Source organism: Manduca sexta, chromosome 23 (assembly GCF_014839805.1).
Source record: "Manduca sexta isolate Smith_Timp_Sample1 chromosome 23, JHU_Msex_v1.0, whole genome shotgun sequence".
In the NCBI taxonomy this organism is placed as follows: Eukaryota; Metazoa; Arthropoda; class Insecta; order Lepidoptera; family Sphingidae; genus Manduca; species Manduca sexta.
The window spans coordinates 15139995-15152391 of record NC_051137.1 but is presented as its reverse complement, the minus strand read 5'-3'; the positions used below and the strand labels follow the sequence as shown (position 1 = coordinate 15152391).

Genomic DNA, 12397 nt, shown 5'->3' with positions numbered 1-12397 from the left:
AGATTATAATAAATGTGTCAAATGGATATTTTGGTAAGCCTGATATATGAAGGTGAATCCTGAACGAGATTATTTTTAAAAATATATCATACTTTTTAATTTAAAAAATTGCAACCTTTATCAAATGAAATCATATCTCTGGTTTTCAGACATCGTCATAGTTGTTACAAGCACTTACCTACACGAAAATATTTTCTTCGAAGTGTAAAATTGTCTGACTAAATTATAAAAATTATTGGCATTGAGCGTAGTGTTCAATTGATGCATTACCAACCACTATACTTAAGTAAGTGTTTTAAATAAAATCAATACTATTTTTCTTAATAAACGATAGGTATACTTAAAACGATATCACCCAACCTCCGCGCCACCTGCCTCAAAGTTGGAAATCGAAGACTATCGATACAACAAAGTTTCATGGAAGAAACAATCGAGATAAACTCGAAAAGAACTCCTCCCAAGAAGTTTCAAGAGTCGCAAACATCTAAAGTTTTATGAGTTCGCGATAGAAACGTAAGATACATGAAACTAGTTGAGAAGTTTCTCAACTTATTTCATTAAGATTTTTTTATTCCCAGCACGGCATCGTGAATATCGTAGACACTGAGCCAGGAGCCTTATTTTCTGCCACACGTCATTTTAACAATAGGAAACATGCACGCATCGCCCCGCGTCGCGTTTGAGGCAATGGAAACTGGCATTCAGAATATCATTCCACGCTTATATCACGAAGATAACGTACCATGTACTGTATGTACTGCCGCGTTACGAGTTTACACTATCAGAGAATAAGGTCTCAGGTGTTGAGTAGTGAGTTTTGAATTGTATATCCGCTGAAGAGACAATAAATCCAATTTATAAAGAAAGAAGAAAGTAATTTTGGAATTTTTTTATCATTCTTCAGTGAAAAATTCAAGCAACCTTAATTATAGCCGCATTCGACATGTATTGGCTGACCGACAATTTATATACATTTGGACGTGTATGTGATACAGCCATTCAATTTTATTTAATTATATTGCGGCACGTGAGGTTTATTCTGGGTGGCAACAGAATGTCCAGCAACAACGTCTGCAGAAATTTGTTTGACAAATTGTTGCTGGACATTCCGGAGACGCGTCAGGCCCAGGCGCGCGTCTCTGAGGGAGAGACCGTGGCCGACAAGACGCGTGCTGTTTAGGGTTTCCAGGTGCAAGATTTATAATTTCCCGGACATTTGTGTATTTACTCTAAAGAAAAACGGAGACTGACTTCATTAAAATATAAATTATTTCAAGAATAAGAAGTTTTATTTAATTTTATTTTTGGTAAATGTTTCGGGCTACTAAATGAAATTTTGTAAAGTCGTCGCGTCCCGTAATAGTCATAAATGATTTTGAGGATAGGGACATCCAGTGATGTCTAATGAATTATTTAATTATCACGGGATCTGGAACTAGGGACCGTGGAAATAGGTACTTTCCGGAATTCATGTTCATCTGGTAAACGACTGCCTTTGTGAGAGAGATGAAGAGATTTAAGAGTACTGCTCTCACACGGAGTATTGATTAATGGTACAACTTTAACTACAGCGCGGTTTGGATCCGCAAATCCTCTTCGAGATTTAGTTTATTTTTATTTATTATTTACTTACAATATTTGTTAGTGACATCCAAACTAAGCTACGCTTGTATCTTGGACTGCCACAATTGAGTAAAAGAAACGTTGATGTAAAGACATGAATCATTGATAAATTATTTTAGATGTTAGTTTTTACATCCTTATTTATGGCACTTTATCATAAGTTTCTCCATACGCCTGCTTTGATTGGTGCTTACTAATATATCCCCTCATAAGTATTCTTTAATTTATTGACTCTGAAGCCCACAACGCACTTTTGTGGTTCCCTACATTGATAGTTGAGAATTGAGGTCCTCTACACACACACTTCGACAAAATATGGTGTAAACCATCCTATATCCCCCCAATAGAAAATTTCAATGCAATATTGTGCTTATCTTGTTAGTTTTCGTATTTTGATGTAGGTAGTAAAGTTACAGAAAGACTAGAATATAGATTTATTTACCTATCTTTATAATTTTGTAATGCTGACTGCCACCTGTACGTTTTATCATTATGTCTTCCGTAGTTAGAATGAAAAGCATTTCTTTGTGTCTGTGGTTGTCAATGACGGCTCAAATCTCGTTTTGAGAAATCGTTTATTTTCTTTAATGTCGTCTGTTCTAGCATAATAAATATGAGTTTGAGGCATTGACGTTCTAGCCTATATAGTAAAGCGGTCGGGTGTCGTGATGGATTTGTTTGACGGGTAATAAACTAGCTCGTGTCCGTTTCAGGCTACCACCAAGATTATCACATGGCCTTTTGCCGTGTGAAGTGGCATGAAAATGTAATTCTGCATCTTTACCAAAATCCTGTATGCAAATAAAATCTCTTTGTGTAATTTTGTGGTTTTTTGTCATTAAAGTATGTACATAGTGTGTTCAAAAAGTATCGCGAATTTTGTGTATTTTCAAAAATTATTTATTTATTCGTGAATATCTATTTTGTCCCCTTCAAAGTAATCCCTCTGGGATATTATACACTTGTGCCAACGTTTTGTCCAATCTTCGAAGCACTTCAAAAAACCATTTTTTGTATCTTGTTCAGCTCCTCCTTCGATGCCGTCTTTATCTCGTCAATCGTGGCGTAGTGTCGTCCTTTCATGGGCCTCTTTAGTTTCGGGAACAAGAAAAGGCACAGGGGCCAGATCTGGGGAATACGGTGGCTGCGGTATCATTAGTGTGTTGTTTTTGGCCAAGAACTCGCGTACATTGCGCATAACTTGCAAGGTAATATTCCTTATTCACCGTTCTATCCTATGGCAAGAACTCATGATGCACCACGCCCCTGCAATCGAAGAAAACTGTTAGCAAAACTTTCACATTCGACCGAACTTGGCGTGCTTTTTCGGTCTTGGTTCGTGCGACAGCTTCCATTGAGATAATTGAGCTTTGGTTTCCACGTCATAACCATAAAGCCACGATTCGTCACCAGGACGTCGACTTTCTGGAGCAAATTTGGGTCGTCGCGAACAGATTCCAACATCTCATTAGCAATGTTCATGCGATGCTGTTTTTGATCGAAATTGAGCAATTTTGGTACGAATTTTGCGGCGACCCGTCTCATGCCCAAATTATCGATTAAAATCGAATGGCACGAGCCAATCGATATGCCTAGGTCCTCGGTAATTTCTCTAACGGTGATTCGACGATTGGCCAATACCATTTTCTTCACTTCATCAATTTTTCGTCTGTTGTTGAAGTGCTCGGGCGTCCGCCATGCTCTTCGTCGTTCACATCTTCTCGGCCTTCTGAAAACATTTTGTACCACCGATAAACGTTGCTTTTGTCCAAAGTAGCTTCTCCGTATGCCACAGTCAACAGTTAAGTTGGAAACATCCAAATATTACTTTTTCATTTTCCAAACATGCAATAAAACCCAATAAATGAAGTATATATTTCCCTGCGATATTTATTTAGTTAATTAGTCCGTCATATCTGAAGTAGGTATGTAACGAATTGTTGGAAATAACATTATCAAGGTATTTTTATAAACACTACACCCTTATAGCCGAAGAAACTCTGAAGGTCTTGTAGTTGCGACTTGCGCGCGCATGGCAACTCGGCGATCTGACAGCCGTTCCGATGCGGCGGGCATTAAATATTTGACGTAAAAATCATAATATATATTTAGGATTTTTACATTTATTTATTAGAAAAATTAACATAGAACTAAAATAGTAATTATTACTTATGACAAAACCATTTTATTTAACAAAAGAGAATAATTTGAATCAAATTAACAAATAATCAAAAAAACTAAAATATAGCTAGCGATATGAATGTAAACGTCCGTCCGATCTAATAATAAATGACAGCCAAAATGTGTCGGCGACGCAGTGGTCCGCGCGAGCTGGCCCTTTAAACTTCCCGCCATTTTCATCGAACGCATGATGCACCGACGTCATTGTTACGTTGCAGCTAAAGAGGATATAATCCTACGTTATAATTGAAGCTAAGCCACGCCTCCCGGCCATCTAGTAATATTTTGTTAATTATATATTATAAAAATTCCCTATTAAACAAGATGATTAGTCACCCGATAATCCTGTCGAACATTCATCGGAAGCACCATTATATCCAGGTCTATTAAACAAAGCTTTATATAAGATTATTGTTTAATATGTTTATTGACCTCATCTTTTTTTATCTCTACTTCTCTTCTATTTTAGGCTCCATTCGTTTGTTAGGTTGAAATATAATATTCAATATCTTTTTCAACAGCTTTAGTATTTATTGGGATAATCACCTGAATGTGTTTTTGAGAGCTGAATCTCTCTATATCGTTGGTACGTTTATTACCTCAAATAACCCGATGAAGGTTCATCAGATTATTAGGAGAAGTGGACAATTCATATTTCTAACGCCCTATCTTCTCATCTGATTAATTTCATAGCTAGTTAGAGACACTCGTGTTCTAAGACGTCGGCCGAGCTCACTGGTCGTGTCCTAAAACATGATTATAGTATTGGAGGTTCTTCTTTATACAATGAATTGTCAGACTTTTACTATCGTTTACAGCATTAACTGTACATAAATATTTACCTATATATTGTCAAGTTATGTTTGTTATTGATTTTAATTATAATAAGAAACAGCATATTACTATGTATCTTTACATACCATTTTGAAGGACAAATGTATATCACTAGAATGTTTCTAAACATCAAGAAATAAAACAACAGATTTACCTGAAGCATTTATTTTTCTAAGTGATTACATTGTTGTTACGCGGTTAAACATTAAGAAGCAAGATCCGGTGCTTTAATCATCTACTCAAGTCGATAATAATCCTACAGAGACAATTTGCAAATAATACTACACCATTAAATGAATATTGTTTGTACATTAATAATACGGTGAGGTTTCGCTATGTTATACGTAGCTCGCAATGGTGCAAATTGTGATGCACAGATGGGGAAAGTTGGGAGGAAATTTGGGTAGGGGAGGTGGGGAAAGACAAAAGCCTTCTGTAGGATGGGTAGAGGGGAGAAGGAAGGGAAATGTCCGCGAGCCCTTATAAGCCTCAATGTGAATTTACAACCAAGAAGTATACACACTGAACTGTGCCTAGGCCGCGGCAAACATCTCCCAGTGCAAGGGCGTGCATTCGGTGTGAACCGAGCGCACAAGAATTGCCCCGGTGGAGCAACAAAGCTATTGACTTCCATATTTAGTAGTTTCCATTCCTAAAGCCAACTTCCAGGACTAGTGTTGTTCACATAATGTCGCTGCAGTCCGGGAATAAATTAAACAGGAGTAGAATGCACGAATACTGCTGACACCACATAAATACAAATCAGAACACAAAATTAAGAATCATTTCAATAAAAATATATAATGTCAGCAGTATTTTGGGCCGATTCAAAACTAACAATAAATGAGCAGTAGGTCGCCGGATCGTTTCCCAGTAGAGTGCGTTGGTTACTCGAGGACGAGTATTTCTTCACTGCGTCTCTATTGGCTGCTGGAGGAACTTCTGTGTTCCAGGCGGATGTTGAGTACTGCTTGTAAGGTTAAGACTAACCTGTAACAATACGAAACATATTAAAATACATGTTGATTAACTGGTAGCATTTGTGTTACAGTATGTTCCATTAGGATTCCAATTCATTATGTAGTTCTGGCGGGGCTCGCTTAAGGTCGCTGTCCATTGCACATGCGCACTAGTGGGTACCGGAGCATCGTATCGATTGACAGACAAAGAGACGTCGACAAATTCGTATTTTAATATGACTCCTATTATAACTGTCACTCCACTACTCCCTCCACTAACGCGTATGAATATCACCACATCCATCTACCCCAGTCTCACCACTGCAGGTGGCTGATCCACTATTTCCACCACTCATACTTCGTGTTCACTATTAATAGAAAGAACACACACAAGCTGACCTTTTTAATTATATTGCGGCACGTGAGGTTTTATCTGGGTGTAAGCAACAGAATGTCCAGCAACAACGTTTGCAGAAATTTGTTTGACAAATTGTTGCTGGACATTCCGGAGACGCGTCAGGCCCAGGCGCGCGTCTCTGAGGGAGAGACCGTGGCCGACAAGACGCGTGCTGTTTAGGGTTCCCAGGTGTGGATTTATAATTTCCTGGACATTTGAGTATTTAATCCTAAGGAAAATGGAAACTAACTTCATTAAAATATAAATTATTTCACGAATAAAAAGTCAAATAATATTTTATGTAATATTTCACAAATGTTTTAGGCTTATGATTTTTTGAGGTCTTCGCCTCTTGTAATAGTCATAAATGTTTATGAGGATAACGACATCCAGTGAAGACTAATGAATTAATTAATTATCACGGGATCTGACGGTGGAAATAGGGATTTTTCCGGAATTCCTGTTCGTCTGGTAAACGACTGTGTTTGTGAAAGATATGGAGAGATATGTGGGCACTGCTCACACACGGAGTATTGATTTATGGTACAGCTTTAACTGCAGCGCGGTCTGGATCCGCAACTCGTCTTCGTGTAAAACTCAGATTACACTCTATAAAGTATTACATGCCCTGTTAATAACAACAATTAAGTAGGTAATAAATTAAAAACAAAACTGAGAATCAAGATCAAGGAGTTGAAGAAGATGAGACGGATGAGCCTGAGCCTCCGCCGAGTATTAAAGGAGCTCTAGAAGTAGCTAAATTATTGGAAATGTACTGCCTTTATCAGCAAGATGCCCCAATATCGCAAGATATGAATAAAAGAGGTAAAATAATACAACAAAATTACTGGTGCAGCAAAAGATGTCAGACAAAAATAACAGACTATACGCAATAGCGTTCAAATAAGATTGATTATTATGAACATAACTACTAACACTATTCTAAATAAAGTTTTTGTTTTTATAATTCAGATTTTTCTTCTCTTCATTTAACGACAACTCTCTAAAATGTAATAAAATGCACAGTCCCTTCTGTATCATTATATAAAGTTTACACTGTGATTGATATCAATACGTGAAGAAAAACTTTGTACTGCCTATAAAGCACATTGCGGGCACACAGGAGTACCAGATTTGGCATTTCATGTAAAACGGGCACCGCCTGCAAAATTGGTAACCAGTATACAGGGAATATTAAATTATTTTTAAATTTCTAATGGTGCTGTTTCTATATTTAGGGATTTCCTTACTAAAGAAGGAAACCATATGATTTCGATAACCGCTTTTCAACACCTGCAACATCGCCAGATATATATATCTATCTAAGCGTAAGTAAAAGTAAGCGTCCTTACAAGCCGAATCCCACCGGCTTCCTTTTTAGGTTTTCGGTGATACTAAACAATATATTTAATAGGTAAATTTAAATTTACAACATATCGGACAATGGACAATAATTATTAATAATGACATCTATCGGCCATTAGAATCTATGAATTTTATCGATATCGATTACTTATTTTAAATAACTTTAGATGGCGCACCTTGTTCCCCAGAAATTCTGTTACTAAAGTGAAATTGTGAGGCCACAGGCGTAAGGTAACCCGATGTCAAGCGGCTTAATGTTGTGGTATGTTTTTTTGGCAGCACTTTCTATGACTTTCTATGCCATTGTTTGTCGGAATCGTGCGGAAGACATGGGCAAGGGGAACCCGAGCATTTTCGGCTTCACGCTAACCGACTTTGTATAGTTGTCACTTTTATGTTGTTCAAACATAATTATCATCATAATTATCATAATTTATTATGCTACCAAGTTGCGGTGTTTGTAAATTGTCATATTCATTTTATTTTTTGATAGTTCTGTGAAATTTAGTTACCAGCGCTTTGTTTATTTAGAAATTACAAATATATGTGTATTATAATGGAAATAACTACCTGTGATCAGTTTAATGTCTAGATTTATATATATGGCGATATATACCCTTTTCAATGGCAACAGCTCTCGTGCTCACCAGCTTTCTTTAGTTCTTCAATAAAGTGCCTGTGCCATGTATGGCTCTGTTTTTTTCAATTTTACGAAATGTATTTATTACCTGACATTGTTGGTATAGCCATAAGACTTATTATCTAGGCGCTTGTGTGTAATAACTGCCAGAAATCACTGTTGCCTAGACAAAACATGTGTATATTTTATCACTTTTACAGTATTTTGGTGGCAGATATTATCACAGATGCTGCATTTAAATTTAAAAACATTATGGAAACCATTTCGTCTTTTACTGAAATATTCAATTTGGGAATATTCACATGATTGACTATGTGTCTGCATATTATTCTGAGATAGGTTTAGACTTTCACGAGCAGCTATAACAAGTAGAGTTCGTACGGTGCTTAGACGAACAACTGGACTAAACGTTTTATCATAATCTACCCAGGGTCTTGGTATTAGCACTCAATAAGAATCCTGGCCTTATATTTATCAATAAAACCATCTGGATTCCTTTTAACTTTATATATTCATTTGCTTGGTAGGGCTTTCCGACCCACTGAAGCACATGCTTTAAGTCCACAATCCGCTATGCACACATCGACGACAGGTTGTCGCTAGAAATTATTTCTACAGGTAATTGATAGGCATCAGTTTCGGATCAGGTTGTGGCCAATCGATTGATTATGTTACCACCATAGGTTCAAATTTACTAGTACTGGCGGTACATAACGGATCCTCATATCGAAATTTCGGTATAATGCGTGCATATGTGTTTAATTTGGGTACACTCTGATCTGTATGCGTACTGAAACGAAAAAAATAATAACTTTATATTCAATATCTAAACGAACACATCATAAAGTCGTCGACACAAATCATAGTTTAATTTACCGCCCCATTGTGTCAGAAATACTAAATGGCAGGTAAAAGTGTTGCACCCACGTTTACAACCCTTAAACCGTGAGAACGAAAATAATGCAAAATTAATTGAATTTGAAACATAAAAATATGCCAAATGTTGAACTCATTGTTTTTATGCAGTCATTTTCGGTTAGTTTACAAACTAAATTTAGAAATGATGAGACGTCAAAAAATATTGTAATTTAATGGCAAACTTGAGAGCCTAGAGAATTTTTTGACCTACCTTAGGACCAGGGATGTTATGGAGCTCCGTAACAGTGACCGAAACTATCGGATATCCGAAATAAAAATATATCCGTAACCGTAACCGTATCCGTTAAAAAAGCTTCGGATAAGTTACGGATAATATGTTTCGACAGGTTCTTAGTCACCGCTCACACGCCATCTTGTATATGTAGTTTGTTTGTAATGTTTAGTCATTCACCTCATTCATAAATGGTATTTTTTTATTTAGAGTAGGTACTTATTTAATAAAGTGAAGGAATAGTGGTTTGTTGCGTATTAAATTGATTTATAAGGACAGAATGCGTCCAAATTATGTACTTTAATTTGGTCATTTTTTGATCAAGTTAAAGGTAATTTTGTAATAAAATCTTTTCACGGAGAGGAGGTGGCACTACTTAACTGAAACTTCATCACAAATTAAAACACAGATCTTTTCCGAACACCCATGTCCCCAATTAGTTCATCGATAATTATTAATAATTGACGATGACGACGAACGATAGTTAGTAATCGTCGCCCTACTGTATTACGTAATATTATAATTTTACTTTAATCTAATATCCGTAATCGAAACTATCCGAAACTAACGGATAATCCGGAATACTTACATATCCGTGACCGTATCCGAAACCGATATAATTTTATTCCTATATCCATATCCGAAATTTCATATCCATAACATCCCTGCTTAGAACCACGAAGTCACCTGTTTAGATTTTTAATTGACAGTAGAAAATTTAAGTCATAATTCATAACCCAAACTTCAACATAATGGCCCATCGTTCTTACATGTGTAGGGAGTATGCGCTGACAAACTTTCAGCTTTTATAAAATAACGAAGGTCTGGGGTTCACGGGCTCTTACTCTATTATAATTGTTTTCATGTTCCCACTTTGCGTCAAATGCGTGAGGTCTTGGGTCAGTTAAGGGACATCCTTTTTTGCGCGGGGAATAACCGCTTTATCTCTACCACCACTTGGATGGTTAGTGGAATGGTTATAGGGACATGCTAGTGTTCTAAAATATGATTTTAGTTTTTTAAGTAATTCTTTATACAACGACTTGCCAGACTTTAACTATCGTTTGTAACATATTAAAACATAAAACATAAACAGCTGCAGGTATTAAAATTATCAGGTTATGTTTGGCATTGATTTGAATTATAATGAGTTACAGAAACAGAATAGTACTATAATATATATCTTTACACACCATTTTGAAGGGCAAGTGTATATCACCAGAATGTTTCCTAAACATCAAGAAATAAAACAACAGATTTACCTGAAGCATTTATTTTTCTATATGATTACATTATTGTTACGCGGTTATACATTAAGAAGCAAAATCCGGTGCTCTGTCGGAACATTTCATATATTAATCATCTACTCAAGTCGATAATAATTCTACAGAGACGGTGTGCAAATAATATTATTCCATTAAATTAATATTGTTACGTAGCTCGCAATGGTGCAAATTGTGATGCACAGATGGGGACGTTGGAAGAAGAGTTGAAAGGGAATCTGGGGGTGGCGGAAGGACAAAAGCCTTCTATAGGATGAGTAGAGAGGAGAAAGAAGGAAAATGTCCGCGAGCCCTTATAGGCCTCAATGTGAATTTACAACCAAGAGGAATAAATACACACTGAACTGTGCCTAGGGCCGCAGCAAACATCTCCCACTGCAAGGGCGTGCATTCGGTGTGGACCGAGCGCCCAAGGATTGCCCCGGTGGAGCAATAAAGCTATTTACTTCCACATTTAGTAGTTTCCATTCCTAAAGCCAACTTCCAGGACTAGTGTTATTCACATAATGTCGCTGCAGTCCGGGAATAAATTAAACAGGAGTAGAATGCACGAATACTGCTGACACCACACAAATACAATTCAGAACACAAAATCAAGAATCATTTCAATGAAAATATTTGTAATGTTAGCAGTATTTTGGGCCGATTCAAAACTAACAATAAATGAGCAGTAGGTCGCCGGATCGTTTCCCAGTAGAGTGCGTTGGTTACTCGAGGACGAGTATTACTTCACTGCGTCTCTACTGGCTGCTGGAGGAACTTCTGTGTTCCAGGCGGATGTTGAGTACTGCTTGTAAGGTTAAGAGTAACCTGTAACAATACGAAACATATTAGAATACATATTGATTAACTAATAACATTTGTGTTACTACTGTAACCTGTACTGTTCCTTCAGGAATCAGGATTCCAATTCATTAATTAGTTCTGGCCGGGCTCGCTTAAGGTCGCTGTGCATTGCACATGCGCAGTAGTGTGTACCGAAGCGCAGTATCGATTGACAGACAAAGGGACGTCGGCAATTTGGTGTATGTCAATTTTAATATGACCTATATTATAACTTTCACTCCGCTACTCGCTCCACTCACGTATGAATATCACCACATTCATCTGCCCCAGTCTCACCACTGCAGGTGGCTGCTCCACTATCTCCAGCACTCATACTTCGTGTTCACTGTTAATAGAAAGAAACACACAAACTGACCTTATTAATTATATTGCGGCACGTGAGGTTTTATCTGGTGTAAGCAACAGAATGTCCAGCAACAACGTTTGCAGAAATTTGTTTGACAAATTGTTGCTGGACATTCCGGAGACGCGTCAGGCCCAGGCGCGCGTCTCTGAGAGGAGAGACCGTGGCCGACTAGACGCGTGCTGTTTAGGGTTTCCAGGTGCAAGATTTATAATTTCCGGGACATTTGTGTATTTACGCCTAAGGAAAATGGACACTCATTTCATTAAAATGTAAATTATTTAACGAATAACAAGTCAAGAATATTTTATGTCATACTCGTAATGATTTTTAAATCTTCGCGTCCTGTAATAGTCATAAATGTTTTGAGGATAACGCCATCCAGTAAAGTCTAATGAATTAATTAACGGGATCTGACGGTGGAAATAGGGATATTCCCGGAATTCCCGTTCATCTGGTAATCGACTGTGTTTGTGAAAGAGATGGAGATGTGAGGGCACTGCTCGCACACGGAGTATTGATTTATGGTACAACTTTAACACCCGCGCGGTCTGAATCCGCAATTCGTCTTTAAGAAAACTTTGATGTCAGTCCTTACATCAAAGTCATTTTTTTAATAATTATTCATGCCTATGAATAATTGATAAATTATGTTTGATGTAAAGTTTATATTACATCTTTATTTATGTAACTTTGTCATGTGCATATACATAAGTCGCTCTATGCGTCTGCTTTAATTTGTGCCTACTAATATTCCCTCACAATCACTCACACTT

The 12397-nt window shown here is 37.1% G+C and overlaps 1 protein-coding gene and 2 long non-coding RNA genes across 12 annotated transcripts in view; all 3 read right to left on the bottom strand.

Annotated features, from left to right (window-relative positions):
• Window positions 1–12397, bottom strand: part of LOC115449331 (GTPase-activating protein skywalker) — a 144648-nt gene that overhangs the window by 96858 nt on the left and 35393 nt on the right. The window lies entirely within an intron of this gene.
• On the bottom strand, window positions 4788–6167 carry LOC119190339. Its single transcript, XR_005112862.1, has 2 exons — window positions 5997–6167; window positions 4788–5628 (listed from the first exon to the last, which is right to left on the bottom strand). It is a non-coding gene; the product is annotated as an uncharacterized LOC119190339 (long non-coding RNA).
• LOC119190338 lies at window positions 11108–11768 on the bottom strand. The gene is made up of 2 exons (XR_005112861.1): window positions 11634–11768; window positions 11108–11242 (listed from the first exon to the last, which is right to left on the bottom strand). It is a non-coding gene; the product is annotated as an uncharacterized LOC119190338 (long non-coding RNA).